The sequence below is a fragment of the Macrobrachium nipponense genome, chromosome 13, assembly GCF_015104395.2.
Source record: "Macrobrachium nipponense isolate FS-2020 chromosome 13, ASM1510439v2, whole genome shotgun sequence".
In the NCBI taxonomy this organism is placed as follows: domain Eukaryota; kingdom Metazoa; phylum Arthropoda; class Malacostraca; order Decapoda; family Palaemonidae; genus Macrobrachium; species Macrobrachium nipponense.
Genome location: NC_087206.1, coordinates 84828065 through 84848064, shown reverse-complemented (window position 1 = coordinate 84848064; position 20000 = coordinate 84828065). Strand labels below are relative to the sequence as shown.

The 20000-nt window shown below is 34.1% G+C and overlaps 1 protein-coding gene across 1 annotated transcript in view; it reads left to right on the top strand.

Annotated features, from left to right (window-relative positions):
• The first annotated feature begins 14968 nt into the window (after window positions 1–14968).
• LOC135225157 (mucin-2-like) overlaps window positions 14969–20000 on the top strand; it is an 861510-nt gene continuing 856478 nt past the window's right edge. The window contains exon 1 of the mRNA XM_064264391.1: window positions 14969–15124. The gene's annotated coding sequence lies outside the window, so the exon portion shown is untranslated. The remainder of the gene's footprint in view (window positions 15125–20000) is intronic.

Below are 20000 nucleotides of genomic sequence, written 5' to 3'. Positions count from 1 at the left end.
CATCTCCATTAATGGTATTGGAGCCATTTCGACTCTGATGACTCGCAGGAAGTTCTTTGCAGTTATGGCAAACAATTCAAGGTTTTCAAACCTCTGATGAGATTAGAGTACGTTTGATTGGCACTTCATTCTTGTGGTTTACAGGTCGAGTTTTGCTTCGTCTGCTTCTTCCTTTATTCTTCTGAGATACTCGATTATACGAGTATATATATATATATATATATATATATATATATATATATATATATATATATATATATATATATGTGTGTGTGTGTGTGTGTGTGTGTGTGTGTGTATGTATATATTTTTACGTATGAGCCGGCCTCGTAGTGACCCAAATACATAAAGGGAAATATTCTAGGGAAAAATGCAGAATAACTTACCTTAAAAGGATTCCTTTGGGTTAGATTACCCTATAATAAGGTCGCCAGGAAACTCAGCTAATTAATTTACATTATTTATTTACAAGAGGCTGTTGAATGGCCTGGAGAAAAAGTAAATGCAGCTTGTCCGCACGGGGACCACTCTTATCTCTCACAAGGGGAGAGCTGGCTGAAATCAGGTTTACGTAAAGGGGGCCGGCCGGCTGGGGCCCAAATTTACTCAAGTTATCTTGAGTTAAGACAGCACTTGCGGGGAGCGAGACTTGGACACATGACTCAGCGAATCTGGAAAAATTTCCCAGATTAGACACAAAATGAAAGGAAGACTTCTTGCACAAGTTACGGTTATTCAGTTTTATCTAACACACTGGGGGAAGGAAACTCCAGTGTTTAACAGAGGTATGCAATGAAAGCTCTAACAAGTCACAAGCGGAAGCACGTGGCCCGATAAAGGACAAAGGGATTTAGATGAAAAAGATACAAGGGAAATTTGAAAATTAAATTAGCAAGAGTCGTCTTGGAGAAAAAGAGTTGGTTGGAGTTTTGCACTTTCTAGACATACCTTGGATCCTTGAGGCTTGGACATGTGTCGTGCTATGAAGATTAGGTCCCACCAGCGTGGTTGGACAAAGGGCTGACTTCCCGTCAGAGCAGGAGAAGGCATGTCTGCCTTGCTGTAGGTCTAGCTTCGACTGAGGAGGAAGCCGGGTGTCTTGGAAACGTGTGGATTTCACACACAGCCTCCGGCATTGTCTGAAAAGTGCGAAAAACACAGCCAGCGAATTTGGAAGGGAAAGAGGTCATATGGTAGGAATCCCTAAAGCCCATATCGAGGCCTAGCTAATCCCGTGAGCCTAAGATTCAGCCTAACCGGAAATTCCTTTCCCCCCGTCCTACCTCGTGTTTCTCTCCCAAAATCAGCTGATTTAGGAGAAAACATGGCTGCTCTTTTAGACTAACTAAAATGAATAAATTCTGGGTAGACGAGAGGGGCAATAAACGTAATAATATATATATATATATATATATATATATATATATATATAATATATATATATATATATATATATATATATATATAAATTGATCTCTTGCACAATTGTACTGTACATTCATACAATTAATTACAGGACTTCATTTAGATATGATGGTATCTAACAGAGATTTTTTAGTAAAAAAAAAAAATAGTTACGAGCTTTCGAATATTGTCTGTCCTCATCATCTGGTAGCCATAAAAATCGGCGACTAGACGAGGAGGGCAGACAGTCCTTGAAAACTTGTAACTTATTTTGAATAAAAAAGTCTGTTAGATACCATCCTGTTTAATAATATATATATATATAATATATTAATTAATATATAATATATACATTTATATTTAATAACACATATATTAACTACATATTATATATAGAGCTATTATATAAATATACTATATATATATATATAATATATATACATATTTATATCATACATATATCTATATATATATATACATATATTTAGATATAAATATAGAGACTACATATATAGATATATATATATATATATATATATACACAACATAAACTTATTATATGCTGATATAGATATACAGATATTATAAATATATTTTATATACAACATATATATATAAATATAATATATAGATATATATATATATTATATATATATATATACACAACAATACTTAATATTTAAGATGTATATATATATACATATATATATATATATTACATATTTATATATACACATATATATACTACATATATATATATAAGCGAATACCACGGGAAATGATAGACAGGAATCCAAGCGCTTTCGTCTTTATTCAGACATCGTCAAGGAGCTACTAAAGTACAATCGGAGAGGAAGGCCTCAGGTACAAACAAGATCAGGAATACCAGATGGTTAATTATCAAAAGGGTAAAAATTAAAAGGGATAATCCAGGATTATCGGATATCACACGGTCACAAACTTAAACAGATTCTGACCCTAACCGAAATTACAAAGTATCTTTACAGTCCAAAACATGTAAAAACTGAATATATTAATTTTGTTGCTTATATTTATCTACAACTTTTTTCATTATGAAAGCATCATAATGAAGAGGAATTAGAGCGTCATGACATTCCCTTAAGTGTAGAAAATCTCATTAGTCTCATAAGGTTATGTATCAAAGATAGTAAATTTTGTTTTAATGGGGAATTTTTTGTACAAAAGTTTGGCATGGCCATGGGTAATCCCTTATCTCCTGTCCTTAGCAATATTTACATGGAATTTTTTGGGACAAAACTCTTACCAAGAATTTTGCCCCAAAAAGTTATTTGGTTTAGATACGTGGATGATATATTCTGTATTTGGCCAGTTCACGAAAACCTCCAGGATTCCTTAATAATCTCAATAATTTAGTCCCTTCTATAAAATTTACTGTAGAGGAAGAAAGAAATTGTAATTTGAATTTTCTTGATGTAACTGTCCATAGAAATGATAGAAATTTCACCTTTTCAGTCTTTCGAAAATCAACTAATATTGCCTCTTTTGTTCATTACTACTCCAATCACCATCAAAATGTTAAATTCTCTGTTTTTTCTGGGATGTTCCTAAGGGCTTTACGTGTCTGTAGCCCGCAGTTTATTGACGCTGAAATTAAAACTATTTATGATATTGCATTGAAACTTAAATACCCAAGGACTTTTGTAGATGTGGCATGGAAAAGAGCTAGAAAAACATTTTATTCAACTAATGACAAACTTGAATTTAGTAAGCATAACATTCTAAAATTACCTTATGATGAAAGGTTTTTAGATATTCCTAGAATTTTAAAGCTTTTTAACATAAATGTTGTTTTCAGTAATATTAATGTCAAGAGTTTAGTAATCAAAAATTCTCCTAAAGATCTTCCAGGCTGCATATATGAAATTCCTTGCAAAAAGTGTGATAAAATCTATTACGGACAGACTGGCAAATCTCTTTCACAGCGTCTTAAGCAACATCAATATTCTGTGAGAACTGGGCAAATATCGAATGCATTATTGTACATATGAGAGATTTAGACCATCCTATTAACTGGAGTCAAGCAAGAGCCTTAGTCCCATGTAATGACACAGTTAAAAGGAATATCATTGAATCTTGTTTTATCAAGTCAAATAATAGAAATGTTCTAAATTTAAGTCTTGGTTTATTTAAACTTGATGCTTTCATAATGAAAAAAGTTGTAGATAAATATAAGCAACAAATTAATATATTCAGTTTTTACATGTTTTGGACTGTAAAGATACTTTGTAATTTCGGTTAGGGTCAGAATCTGTTTAAGTTTGTGACCGTGTGATATCCGATAATCCTGGATTATCCCTTTTAATTTTTACCCTTTTGATAATTAACCATCTGGTATTCCTGATCTTGTTTGTACCTGAGGCCTTCCTCTCCGATTGTACTTTAGTAGCTCCTTGACGATGTCTGAATAAAGACGACAAAGCGCTTGGATTCCTGTCTATCATTTCCCGTGGTATTCGCTTATTTATGAAGTCACGTGCATCTACTGTGATTTTTTAAGCATAATGGAAACCACACGCAACTTCTACGCCTTTTCTTTGAATTTTCCGAGCCTTGTTCTATTCGTGACATCCTTCTGTAATGCTCTTATCATCGCTCACAAACTGAAACTCCGACTCAACTTTCTACGGAAGTGCATGAACGAGCAAGTGATGCCCAAGTCGATTTTACCAGTGAGAATTCTTCGCCTAGCAGAGCGACCTTTCGACGAGTTTCAACGCATCATACTTCAGAAACACATCGACATCACAAAAGTGGAAGTAGATGATGCGTTCCGTACACTTAGAAGCAGACGGTATAGCTTTAATCAGACGGTTCCTGTCGATTGGAAGAATCGGATGCTGGATTATTGCTATGGAAAATTGAGAAAGTGCTGCAACCGTCTTGAAAGGAAGCTCCAAGTCAAGCTGAAAAATCTTATTGCTGAAAGCGACTGGACTAAGCATGCCAACGTGGACTTCATGATTAATTTATCTGACAAACCAGTGGATAGTGCTACGACAGCGGCTTTGGGATATGGGTTAAGCTTTGGTGTATTTAATGGTAACCTGGACTGTGTCGACATCTCAAAATCCTTTTGTTATTTAGAAAATTGAATCAAAACCTATGCCCTGATGATATCAATATTTGTAAAGGTATTGTGTATGGTGCTATGAGTAAACCTTCTCCCCCTAATGTACCCGTGAGATTTCTCCAGGCTTTTAAGAAAATTAAAGAAGACGAAACAGTGAAGGTGACAAAAGCAGATAAATCTAATGCAGTGGTAATTATGAATAAAAGTGACTATATAAGTAAAATAATGACATTGCTAAATGACACTGATACTTATACGAAACTGAGGTCTGACCCTACACAGACAGTTAACTCCCATTTTAATAAACAAATTAAATCCATTTTGAAGGGCTTGGACCATTTAATTAAACAGTTTACACCGCAATGCGCCTCCCTACCTTACATGTATGGTTTAGTCAAGACACATAAAATCAATAACCCTATCAGACCAATCATTAGTTCAGTGGGCTCAGTTTCGTATAATTTATCTAAATGGCTTGTAAAAATTCTTACTCCTTTGGTAGGAAATATTTCTAACACGAATGTTAAAAACAATGTTGATTTTATAAACAAATTGAATAGTTTAAATTTGAATTATGATTTTAATATGGTTAGTTTTGATGTTGTCTCTTTATTTACAAAAGTGCCTGTAGATGACTTACTTGAATATTTGGAAGAGGAATTAGAGCGTCATGACATTCCCTTAAGTGTAGAAAATCTCATTAGTCTCATAAGGTTATGTATCAAAGATAGTAAATTTTGTTTTAATGGGGAATTTTTTGTACAAAAGTTTGGCATGGCCATGGGTAATCCCTTATCTCCTGTCCTTAGCAATATTTACATGGAATTTTTTGAGACAAAACTCTTACCAAGAATTTTGCCCAAAAAGTTATTTGGTTTAGATACGTGGATGATATATTCTGTATTTGGCCAGTTCACGAAAACCTCCAGGAATTCCTTAATAATCTCAATAATTTAGTCCCTTCTATAAAATTTACTGTAGAGGAAGAAAGAAATTGTAATTTGAATTTTCTTGATGTAACTGTCCATAGAAATGATAGAAATTTCACCTTTTCAGTCTTTCGAAAATCAACTAATATTGCCTCTTTTGTTCATTACTACTCCAATCACCATCAAAATGTTAAATTCTCTGTTTTTTCTGGGATGTTCCTAAGGGCTTTACGTGTCTGTAGCCCGCAGTTTATTGACGCTGAAATTAAAACTATTATGATATTGCATTGAAACTTAAATACCCAAGGACTTTTGTAGATGTGGCATGGAAAAGAGCTAGAAAAACATTTTATTCAACTAATGACAAACTTGAATTTAGTAAGCATAACATTCTAAAATTACCTTATGATGAAAGGTTTTTAGATATTCCTAGAATTTTAAAGCTTTTTAACATAAATGTTGTTTTCAGTAATATTAATGTCAAGAGTTTAGTAATCAAAAATTCTCCTAAAGATCTTCCAGGCTGCATATATGAAATTCCTTGCAAAAAGTGTGATAAAATCTATTACGGACAGACTGGCAAATCTCTTTCACAGCGTCTTAAGCAACATCAATATTCTGTGAGAACTGGGCAAATATCGAATGCATTATTTGTACATATGAGAGATTTAGACCATCCTATTAAACTGGAGTCAAGCAAGAGCCTTAGTCCCATGTAATGACACAGTTAAAAGGAATATCATTGAATCTTGTTTTATCAAGTCAAATAATAGAAATGTTCTAAATGTAAGTCTTGGTTTATTTAAACTTGATGCTTTCATAATGAAAAAAGTTGTAGATAAATATAAGCAACAAAATTAATATATTCAGTTTTTACATGTTTTGGACTGTAAAGATACTTTGTAATTTCGGTTAGGGTCAGAATCTGTTTAAGTTTGTGACCGTGTGATATCCGATAATCCTGGATTATCCCTTTTAATTTTTACCCTTTTGATAATTAACCATCTGGTATTCCTGATCTTGTTTGTACCTGAGCCTTCCTCTCCGATTGTACTTTAGTAGCTCCTTGACGATGTCTGAATAAAGACGAAAGCGCTTGGATTCCTGTCTATCATTTCCCGTGGTATTCGCTTTATTTATGAAGTCACGTGCATCTACTGTGATTTTTTAAGCATCATATAATATATATATATATATATATATATATATATATATATATATATATATATATATACACACAACATACTATAATATCTGTATATAATATATACATATATATATATAAAAGATTATATACATATACATATATATACATATATATTACATCTACATCATATATATATACATATAGATTATAATATAAAGTAAATATATAATAAATAATAAAATATATAGACAAATATAATATAATATACACTATAGATACATATATATATATATATATATATATATATATATATATATAAATATATATTTATACATATATATATATAAATATATATTATATATACATATATATATATATATATATATACATATACATATATCAGTAAGCCCTTCCCCTAATAAGAAATGGCTCCTAAGAAAAAGATTAATACAACGGTCACTGCCAAATTCATCCCTGTATTTTGTATCAGGGATGATACCTTTGTGCTAATTAGTAGCGTGTCAAACCCCTCAACACTAATTCGTATACCTATAATATTGTTTGCACTCTCCTGCTTCTTGGATATTATGGTGTTTCCAATCCCAATCGTATTATTGTATTCTGTCTATCCAACTTTTTTTTTTATCCTTTTTAGTTCTATTCCTTCCAAAATTTTTGAAAGCGTACACTTGGCAGTCATTTACCTTCAGTTCTTCAGAAATATTTTTTTTTTACCTACGATAATCTATACCACTTCTTCAAAACTCTGCGTTTCTTACTGTTTTAGGCATTCATATACCACATAGTATACTATCCTAACAATTTATTCTGATAGCTTCAGCTAGCATCTATTCATATTTATTGTCACCCCTTCACTGCCATGTGGGAGTGTTGGCTCACCAATTCCATCACATTTTCCACCTTTCTTTACAGAATTTTATAGAGAATCTTAGAGTTATTGTATGTGAGGCGAAGTAAAAAAAAAAAAAAAAAAATCTACCCCTTTCTCGTCATCATGCATCGTATTCTCTTCCAAATGTCATATAAATCTACAGTGTCCATTATTCAATCATCTACGAGTATATTGACAGTCACTGCTTTATTTACCTAGATTTTGTTTCCCCCTCATACCCATACCCAAACTCACTCACTTTTAACTTTCTTCTATAAACGCTTTCAGATTTCATCACTACTGGAGTTTTTCTTCATTATCCATAGTCAACACTTGGGGTCATGTCAAGATTAGCGAACCCACTATTTTTCAAGACAATATTATACCATATATATATATATATATATATATATATATATATATATATATATATATATTATATTTATATGGTGTATAATATGTATAATATATGTATCTATAAATCAGTTGTATAATATTGTCTTGAAAAATAGTGGGTTCGCTAATCTTGACATGATCCTTACGTTTTAATAGCAAATACTGTAAATGTGCCAAATACATGCAATTTAGCTACTTTTAGAAGTGGTAAATGGAGAAGGAGAACGATGAAGAAAGCCCATGGCAAGCATTTTTTTTTTTTTTTTAAATACTCGGTTACTATAACAGATTGATGACATTCTACTATATTGGAATTCGTGCTTCTGCTCAGTTTGGCTTCCTGTTCATCATCTCTTAATTATTCAATGTCGTTAGTTCAGCTCACCGAATTCCGAGGACCGAAGTAGTCACTAAGCTTTGCAATTCATGAGTTTAAATTTCAAAAAGGCTATGTCTCCTTATTTGGCAAAGTTACCCATATGTTAGAAGTTATTTGGTTTAGTTTTCTTCAGACGGTTACGTAGGGTTCGTTTTCTTTATTATTCAGTAAGATGGTATACTATATTTTAGAGATTCTGGGCTTTGGGACTCGTACAATTGTAATATAGGCTAATAGTTTAGGTACCTATTTATGAATTTCAGTGCTATAACCATATAAAATATAAGCAATTGATTATCGCCAGTCTAGTCTGCTAGAGTATGCTGCATAATTTTAAGTGCTAGCAAGAGAAATTCTGATGTTTTATCACAAAAATACAGGACAAAACCCAACGTTTATGCCCATCTTTGTTTCGGAGAATTGTTTGGTCTTAACTAAATGACAGTGATTAAACTGGATAATCTTCTGCGAATTGTTTCATTTCATTAAAATCAGCGAAGCCCGGCAATGGCCTCTCATATAAGAATTAACTGGAGAAGTGTAAACGAAATAACGTGAAACAATAAAGTAATAGAAAGAAAAAAGTGAGAAATGTTTTGTGGTTAAGAAAGAAGGGTAAATGGTCCTGGGTAGATTTTAAAGAGGTCGAAAAAAGAAATTATATTAGTGAAAGTTAAGAAATTACATTGAAGTACTTCAAAATGAAAGTACCAGTAGGGTACCTCTTCTGTTATAATCAGTTCCAAAGATAAAAGACTGTTATAAAGAACGGACAGAGTACCTTGAAAATATCTAAAATATTCAAGACATTAAGTAATTGTAATGCCTACAGTACACCACGTGATGTAGGTCACTCACTGACAGCACTAACCGTTCTGAGAAAATTAAAATCAGTAGACTGATCAGATTAAAGAAACTCAATAGCATGAGTCTTGATATGGAGAAACAAATCCTCAGTTATGTATGGGTACATATATATATGTATATATATATATATATATATATATATATATATATTATATATATATATATAATTAGTCAGTATGGAGAGCTTTCGGGAATCTGTTTGCCCGATCCAATCGAACAGACTAAAAAGGGGAATCTAACGGATTGCCGAAAGCTCTCTGAATAGATTTATGTATGAATATATTTGTACCCATTCATAACAGTGGATTTGTTTCTCCACTTACCAGATACTTTGAGCTGAACGAAGTAATAAAAACTAGAATTATCCTGTCAACGACACATAATAGTAAAAGATATGTGTGGAAAGTTGGTTTTCTGCAGGACGCGAGAATTATCAGGAAATATTTTTTAGGGCAAAAATGACCAATTCACCCTCCTGGTCTTTATAGCTGACTGGCTTTGGCTGGTCAATAGGCTTCCGGTCATTGTATGGTATGTCGGAATTCCAGTGTGATTGTATGCATACATTTCTTTGGAAGTGATACTTTGTATTATTTATGCAGCATTGTTTACACTGAGAAACTTTTAGTTTTATAGATCCTCGCTCAAAGTCTTTTGCACAACTTTTGGTTGTTTTCAAAATGTAGGTTGGAGCTAAATTCATTGCTCTGTTTTATAGATTTTTTTGTCTTATGTTAAGAAATTGCATTAGGTTCTCTGAAGATATTTTCCGATTGCTTCTATCACATACATAAACAATTAATTTTCGATCTTCTCTCCACTATTTCTAACCACGTCTTGATAATTGGTTAGTAGTATGACAGCAATAATCAAGTATAATGTATAAGGGAGATGCTTAGTTCTGAATACATTCTAAGTCTAAAAGAAACTATAAATGTCGGTAGAGATCCCCGTTGTAGGCCTACTGTGCTTGAAAATATTTGGTGCCCTAATTAGTGGACCCGTCTCCTGAAATTCATTAGGAAACAAGTTCTGGAACTTGATGGTAAAAAAAAAAAAATATATAAAAAAAAAGACTATGTGCAAACACTGCAGTAAGTGTCCTTTTTATTGAACTATTTCAAAGCTGGTTCGTACCCAGAGTCTGTCTCCCTCATTTAATTGTAGTTCCAGACCATTAGGCAAGAATGCAGTTTGTTTATTTATTATGCAATGTCATTTACGCATAGTATTACAAACTGCAATGAGTGGTTTTCGAAGACTTGTTTTATCAAACCATTGGACTGTGGAACAGTCTCCCTTCAGAGGATGTCGTGGAACTGGAACTTTAGAAGTTCAAGCAAAGTTGCAACAGTCATAATTCTCATCTGCAATATACCTTCATAGGGGGCTAGTGCCGTCAGTGCACCTCATGCAATACGCTGTAGGTATTACTTAAGGTTAATTGCAGCATCCCATCGGCCGCAAACTACAATACTTTTCATTCCATTTACTGTACCTCCGTTCATATTCTCTTTCTTCCATCTTACTTTTTCTCCATATCCTAACAATTGCAATTGTTTCGTTGTGCAACTTCCGAGATATTCGTCTTGTACCTTTCAAACCTTTTTACTGTCAATTTCCGTTTCAGTGCTGAATGACCTCATAGGTCCCAGCGGTTGACCTTCGGCCTAAATGTCATATTCCAAATCCAGTAGAACGATAAATGATAAATCGCTAAGTAAATAATTAGTTTTGAAATTGTATACGGTTTCAGTTATTTGCAGTTTTTAAATTTTTAGCAAGGAAATAATTTAGCGGGTTAAATCTCTTAAATAAATAAATTAAAGGAATAAACAGACAACCAGGCTTTTCTACCCTCATGCCAAGATTTATATTAACAAGATGTTTAGAACTCTGAAGATTTACCAGGAAGATTAAATTTTGGCAAGTTCGACTTTTCTCGTCGAATCTGTTGGATCGATTCAGTCAGTGTAGGTAAATATGGATAATGCTTACTTTCCAGTTATTTCACTGAAGAGTAACCATATCTATCTATCTATATATATTATATATATATATATATATATATATATATATAGAAATATACATAAATTGGGTAAAATTCTTTTGGAAAATCGTTTCCAAGAAATTTGCTGTTTTTTTTCTAGAAGATTCGAGATAAAAAACCAAAGTTTGAAGTATCTTAATTTACTTATTATTATTATTTTTTTCTTTTTTAATAAGTGGGATCTCTCCTTCCTGTATTTCCCTTTACGTCTTCTTACTCTTTTCTAATGAACACCATATTCCTTGAAAGGTTGAATTTCAAGTCACTTACCCCTATGGGCTTGTTCCATATGAATAGGTTTCATCTGCAGAATAACACACACACACACACACACATCGTGCTCTTACATAAGTCTAGAACCGAGAGCTTTGGGTGCCTCCAGTTGAAGTCCACTGAGCCGCTGTTGGTCAGAGCAGTGACGTAGGGTATAATTTTCTGTTTTATATCAACTGATTCTGTAGCTAAGCCCAGTAAGGTCTGAAGGACTGTATGTTTGTGAATTATTATTATTATTATTATTATTATTATTATTATTATTATTATTATTATTATTATTATTATTATTTTCAACGACGTTTGCCGGTGCGTGATGGAGGAGTGTGGGGTGGGATGGGAGTGTTTAGTTTCTAGAAGGGATCCGACTGTTTAGATTCTTTAGACCGAGCAAGATCTGAATTTGTTTTTCTTTCGAATAAAAAAGGCTTGGTGGTAAGTGATGATGAGTATTCCGTGCAGCAGAGCTTGTGTCTCTTTCTCTTAAAGCTCTTAAGAAGCTTATGAGACTCGGTCAACCGTGTGTGCTAACATCCAGTGTCAAGACATGTACTGTGGTTTCGAAAGAGGGTTTTGGCGGGTTTCTGTCAAGAAAGGTATTGTCAAATTGAGAGGAAATTCCTTGTCTATCTTTCTATTATTTCCCGTAGGGAAGTAGTAAAGTATGTGGACATCACGCGGTGCACTGTAGGCATTACCTAAGGTTCTTTGCAGCGTCCCCTTGGCCCCTCCATAGTTGAAGCCACTTTCATTCCTTTTCATATTCTTCTTCCTTCTTACTTTCCACCCTCTCCTAACAATTGATTCCTAGTGCAACTGTGAGGTTTTCTTCTTGTTACACCTTTCAAACCTTTTTACCGTCAGTTTCCGTTTCAGCACCGTATGACCTCATAGGTCACAGCGCTTGGCCTAAATTCTATATTTTATTCTGTTAAATATAGCTTATTTAAGTGGAGCAAATTACCTGTAATAAACTAAACAAATAGTGTCGTTTTAAGAGCACATTCCAGACATTTGTAAGTCATGACTATCTATTAAGATGAAGGATCCCACGTGCACTATTGAAAATATACTCTTGAATATATTGGTATCCTGGGTATACTGAAGGGCAAGAATCTTTTATTCGTATTCTTCTTAGAAAGAGCTCTCGTTATTTCAGTACTTCTGCTTATAGCGATTGTCACAGCAAAGGATGTTTTTTGCAATATAAGACTGCAACTGTTTTTATGGGAATTATCTTCATCGTCTTATACAGTTACACAGAGTTTCTAACCTGGAGCAGTATACAGATCTATGGTCTCTGCTGTCCACACACGGATCAGCACATTCTAGTGGACCGCAGTGAAAAATAGGCCCACTTTGGCAAAGTATATCCCTACTTTACATTAACTCTATGTAATGTACAGATTCTACTTTCCTATGCAGCTTCCAATAGGGGATCGAATACATATTCTTTTCAAGATGATTACCCATGCAGTTTGTTGTTGAGGGGAGTTTCCAATTGAATAAATCAAAGTTAATCTTTATTGAGTCTAGTTATAGTCTTAGGTTAACTCTTCGAATTTTGTGTGTATTTGTGTGTGAGTGTTTTTAATCTGTTCCTGCAAAGGAATGTATGGCGAGAGGGAGAGAGAGAGAGAGAGAGAGAGAGAGAGAGAGAGAGAGAGAGAGAGAGAGAGAGAGAGAGCTAAACTACTGTGGGTGCTGACAAAACAGTACTACAAGCTAATACTTTGGTTAGTGTATTGTGCTGAATGGTCTTACAAAATATGCAAAATATGCATATTTGTGCTCTCTCTCTCTCTCTCTCTCTCTCTCTCTCTCTCTCTCTCTCTCTCTCTCTCTCTCTCTCTCTCTCTCTCGTACAATTGTCTTTTTTTTTCTTCCTTAGTGAGCAGAAAAGGTCTTTGTGATCCCAGAGGCTAGTACTATATTCTGTATAATGCACTGATAAGCTTTAAATATTTTCAATAAATTGTGATGTATACTATTAGATATATTCAAACCCTGGCAGCATATTTTTGCTATTCGTTGTATATAAAACTGGATCAACGAAATAATCATACAAGCGCGCGCTAAAGAAACAGTAAATAACGATGACAATGTTACCATTGTCTCTACATACGTATATATTTTTTTTCACTTACTGACATTTATCTTAAAGGAAATGAGTGTGCGGATGACGAAATATAAGTTACTTCTTTTGATTTTCCAAAAGAAAAAAAATGTTCTTTATTCATGAAAACATTATTATTCTAATCCGTCACCAGGTCCTCAGAGTGCTCTTGGTATAAGTAAGCGTAACCCTTAATCTCTGTCAGCACGAAGAGTCAGTACTGATCTCCCTAACCATGTAGCAAGTTCCGAAAAGATCTCGCCAGATCTGAAGAACGACGTGCGTCCTAGCAACTCTCTCACGTGATACACCAAACACACGGTCATAATTAGAGATGCAGCTGGCCACTATTTGCATATTCTTCTATTTGGGGTCGAGGGTTCTGTTCAAATGTGAAGCGCGTTTCGCGGTTAACGATTGTAGAATGATAAGATGTTTCACACATTCGTTATTTCCCAGTCAGACCAGATTATACTTTTAAATTAAATTCTCCGTAACACACACACACATATATATACGTTATATATATATATATATATATATATATATATATATATATATATATATATATATATAATTTAAAAGGAGCCCATAAGAACGCCTAAATATAGAAAGTAATAAATGAGAGAAGTTACAGGAAAGGCGGTATTTATACCAAGAGATCCATCCACCTTTTCTGTACATTTTTTCATTCATTAGCTACCTGAAGAGAGAGACAGCAGTCTCTGAAATATAGTACTTACTTTCTATATTTTGGCGTTTTTATGCTCCTTTTGTTAGATGGTATTCTGTTGTAACAGAACATTTTACTAGTTATGTATATATATATATATATATATATATAATAATATATATATATATATATTACAGAGAATTTAGATTTATAAGTATAATCAAGTCTGATTGGGAAATAACCAATGTTTGAAACACGGCGTTGGCGTAAAAAGTTAACTTTGGGAGTTCCGTATATATTAGTTTATGTGATCGTATCATCAGAGCTAGGCAGAGGACATGTTATAATTTTTTTCTTATAAATGTGAGATCGTGCTTCATCTTTTTTTTTTTGGGGGGGGCAACTAAAATGGCATTGTCCAGTGTTGATATGCACGTGGCAAATAGCTACTTGGAAACATCTAGTAATGCTAACGCATTCTTCGTGTTTGTCTTGAATTGTTAAGAAAAAGCCACTATATAACATTCTTGGATGTACGAGAACGTGTTGATAAAACGCACATGGGCAAAACCTAACGAGCAATCTAAATATCAAGAGAGAGAGAGAGAGAGAGAGAGAGAGAGAGAGAGAGAGAGAGAATGTGTACTGTCAGACCCCGAGTAATTGAGTCCAGTCGGACTTCGGTCTCGACTCTCGAGTCTCGAACTCTCGATTCTCTCGCGATTCCGCGAAGCGAATCAGTGTCCTTTGAACAGTGTGAGAGTGTGGATGTACGCGCGCACCGCTAGCAGTGGTGTCTGTGAAATACTAATTGAAACTGGCGTAATTTTCGCCATGGATGTACTTAAGTTTTGACGACGCTTTAATTAAGTGATATTTAGAATGAGTAAGTTGCTTTGGTATAAAGGAATATATTTTTGTGCAGTGAAATAACATGTGAGAAACTGATGGTAGTAGTAGGCTGTGATGTCGCATGAGTGCCCCAAGTTCATTTTTGCGACTGTCGTGGTTTTAGAGTTTCGTATTTTCAGATATTTTTTTCTCTCTGTTTTAAACAAATGGTCCCTGAGAGATGTGATTTTTGTTTTGTTTTAGGCCAATAACAGTCAAGGATCAAGAATGATATGTAGACTCTCTCTCTCTCTCTCTCTCTCTCTCTCTCTCTCTCTCTCTCTCTCTCTCTCTCTCTCTCTCTCTCTCTCTCTAATATGGTGACATTGTTTGGAAATACATAACACTGATGCGCTACAGGTTTCTTCTTTCTTGCCTGTTTTCATTGTCATGTGTTGTGACGGCTAGAGCTCTGCCTGAATTTAGTAAGCAAAGAGCATCCTAGTTGAGCAATTGTTATTCGCCATGACGGTGTTACGTTATTCTGGGTTCTGCTGTAGAATAGCCCAAGGTCTCTAGGCCTACCCCTTTTATGTTACGAAGTTTTTGTTTTCGCTTTCATTTTAGAATCCATGAAACCGGGTTTTATTTGAGTGGAATCACGAGGAATGATTGATGCTGTAGTACTGCGAGTTTATGTAGGCCTAAGCTTACCAGGCCTAGACCTAGACATTTTTTTTCGATAGATTGTAAAGAGAGATGCTTAATTTTAAGTAATTTCTTTTGGTTATAATGAAACTAAAGATGCAAAATTCTTCCATCATGAGAGGTATCCTATATTGACTTGCAATCAGCATGCAAGGTTTACGAAAGCACTTGCGCGGGACGGGTCTGTGCAATGTTTGGCAACCAGTACCTCTTATACTTGAATTACAAACGTTGCCAACTTTTGTAATGGACTCTTGATATCCTGTACATTATGAAAGAGGTTCATAAGGTTAATAACAGCACTTCTTCTGTAAAATTCTTATTTACCTTGTTTTTGCACAAGTATACATATGCCTTAATAGGCTAATTTAATTTGCACAGTTAATTTTTTTATAGGAAATCATATAATATTCACGGAACCGAAGCAACATATATCCTGGAAATGTGTATATAAATCTTATTCTGAGATAAAATGTAATTTTAATCAATGTACGACACAAACCACAATATGCCCTGTTTTGTGATTACACTACCAATAATATGAACATTTGCAAAATCCATATTATCTTTGAATCATATGAAATGATAATTATCAAATCCTGCAATAAAAGTAGTATTTCATTCGTCAGAAGGATGAAAAAGTATATAATGTAATTCTTGAATTTATTTGGACACTTAGCTTTAGGCAAAATAGGTGTCCTCCCCTGAGGTATTGGTTTATCGCTTATCGTAGGTGTGTGTATTCCTTATTAAATGCATGTACTTTTAGGCCTACGTATATACAGGTACACATGAAAGTTCGAGTTGTTAAGAAGTATAAGTATGCACACGTGCTTAGATTAATTTGTGGAGGCTATTTACTTGGCCAATATTTTGGGGTTACTGTAATAAGCAAATGTATTATTACCATGATTTAATAACCTGCTTTTGACGAAACCTATGTAAAGTTCATGTTTGTTTAAAGCATTGGTGGTGTCTTGCATAATAGCTTTCGCCGATTACGATATCAGTGACTCATCCCTAGGCCTACAAGAGTATTTAAGTCCATTACATTTGCTGTTGTTGAAAAGGATCAGCTTTACTTTTTTTTTTTTTATACCCGAGCTTACATTATCTTGCGAATAGACTAAGTTTAACCTGTTCCAATTGAGAAGGTTAGTTGATCGCTTTCTTATTTTCTTTTTCTTTAAGCTTAGGCCTAACACGTACACGTAGTTACTCGGCCTGTCGGCTCTTACTAAGATTGAGTAGGATAGTTTTAGTGTAAAGGTCTAGCTTCAACCTGCGCATTTGAATCTTTACGTTGTGTGTGATGTTTACATTGTGTATTATTTATACTCTTACAAACTTAGTAAGTGTTGTTACAATTTATTTATACTGAATAGTTATATGCTGATACGCAAAAGCATTCATCTGGGAGTTTAAGTTAATTGGGATTATTACGTTGCCGAGTATTCCTGCTACGGTTTATTTTCAGTAATCATATTTTGATTAAGAAATTGTCAGTGTTGATTTTTGTCCCGAGTTTTAAAAGAAATTAGCCTCATAACACAAGTAACATTATGCTTGCTGTTGTTATTGGTTGGGTGTTTGACAGTATTGGTAGGTAAAGTCCATATATACTGATGAGGAATAGTCTAAAGTAGAAACTAGGAATTTGTTTAGCACGTTCGGTTGTAGACTGAAGGAGGTGAAGGTGGATATGAATTGCAGAAATTTATATAAAACTAAAAGTAAAGCCTGTTAAGAAACCGTTCATTGGAAGGAAAAACAATTGCATTAAGTACACCCTTGTTCCGTACCTCGTACAAATGAAGACCGTCTATTACGCTGACACAAGTTCGCGGTCCTTATTACCTAATCGCCTGTTGGATATTGTTCACTGACGTATCTAGTTTCACCTGCACAGGCTCTTGTGCGCTCTGATTGCAACAGCTCCACAGGAGGGAGGAGTTTAGTGAAATTATTTATTTATTTATTTATTTATTTATTTATTTATTTATTTATTTATTTATTTATTTATTTATCTATTTTGGTATGCACGGCAGAACAATGGAAAAATTGAAGTGAATGTTGATTGCAAGTAAGTTTACAGAGATGAAATTTACTTTATATTTTTAATAGTACAACAATTCGGTTTGGGTCCTCAAGTTGACTCGTATAATTAGTGCATCATAGGGAAAATATGTAACCATATTGAACGGTGCTTGTTGGTAGGCATTTTTAAACAGTTTTAGTTAATAGACGTGAAACACACAAGATTGGCAGCAAAATTAGAGTGCAAAATTATATTCCCTTTAGTTTGAGGGAAATTACAAGGCTTGATTTACTTGGAAACTGATAATGCTAAAATCATTAGGCCTAAAACAACCAAAAAATGTCTTTTATGGTAGTAAAGTGAAAAGGGTAAACTTGTAGGTTGAATGATTCATTCGCCAAAATCATTTACTATTTTTGCCAACTTCCAAACACACATGTAAGACCTGGTGATCCAAAAGTGTCCAAAGGAGTTATATATAGCTCAAGGGTATTTACGTGAGTATTGGCGATTTCTTAAAGAAATTGGCCATTAACACGTGTTGGAGAAGCACCTCAATTGAGACATTGAAGAAAAGTACATGACCGAGTATTCCAGGTGCCTAGCCGCGTCACAGGCTACAATAATAGCAATACCCAGAATCTATAAATAGCAACGCCGACATCGGCACATGTTAAACCCATGCCGACAAACGCTATGTATTCATTTGTATGCATTTATCAAAGGCAGCAGCCTGTGACGGACGGCAGTTTTGACCGAGTGCATTTTGCCGGCTACGAAACGCTGCTTTAACTACTATAGCGTAGTAACAATTTTGATGGATGTTTCAGGTGTAGGTTTCCTTAAACATCTCATTGATCATGATGAGAATAAACAGGTTGGAGCCTGTGGAAAGGAAGATTCACTTTCGGATAACATGAAAAGTAGTAAAATTTTAAATCATTTGCATTATGAAGCACACAAATCATCATAAATATATGTAAAAATCTGGTACTTTGTTGCTAGTGCATAATGTATTTACTAGTGGTTTAAGTACATGATATCTTTAGCCCCGTTTTCTTCTTCTCAAGTAGAACATCTTGTCAACATCAAACAAGATCCATGTTGTAAGCCTGAAGACTTTGTAGTTATGTGTTTTATTGGCCTTATCACAATATCTAGGCCTAGACATAAATAAAATCAAGGAATCACATCGCCCAGATCAGGTAGGCCTAGTTAGTCCTAAAAGCAATACGTGTCTAAAAATGATAATTAGGTCTTTTTGCATCAAGATGACCACATTGTGACCTACTCTACGCATGGCTGTGACCGGACATCTCTTAAAGAACTGTACAAAATGGGCAATTTAAACTAGGCTTATATGAGATTCTTCAAAAAGTTGCCAGTGGTAAGTTCTCAAAGCACGAAGAAGTGTTGCGAGAACTTAGCACTGGCAACGTTTTGGAGAATTTGATATAGGCCTAGGTTGTCAGTAAGGCCTCACTGCACAAGTGTTGTTGTTTGTAGAAAAAACATATATGAATAGCAACAATGGTGCCTCGTGGACATTATTATCCTCGGTCAATTTGATATTTTGAAATAACGCTCCCGAAATAGCACAGATTGGCATGCGTTCCATTGTCAGGCGGTTTGTCCCCATCATCTGGGAACTATCGAACCCAATGACAGATTGTGACATAGTTGTGACAGTCTCCAGCATAGGTTGAGTTGTAACGAAAGATCGAAAGATTTTAGGGAGAATTTCATTAATGATAGTATTAGTATAATAAAGCTAGTACTATTTCTGATTCTTAAAGTGGTAACCAGTAATAAAAACAGTATAGATTAGAACGTTAAAGTGTAGTCGAGATAGTTAGTTAATAAGGAATAGGATGGAAAATTTACTTATCAACAAAACAGTTTGCATGACTATGTTAATGGTAGTGGTAAAGGAATGAAAATTGAAATCATCAATAAATACTTTAGCACATTTTTATAACCTTAAAAAATTCTGCTATTAGATATAAATTCTTGCATGATGAAAATACTACATGACAAGTAAAAACATGAAAAAATTCTACAAAGTAGCGGTAAACACAAAATAGACAATTGCTGACAGTATTGAAAATAAATTAAAGAAACGGACCAGAAATACATTAGTCACTTTTTTTATTACACTGAATACAGCTTTGCTTCCTGGGACGTT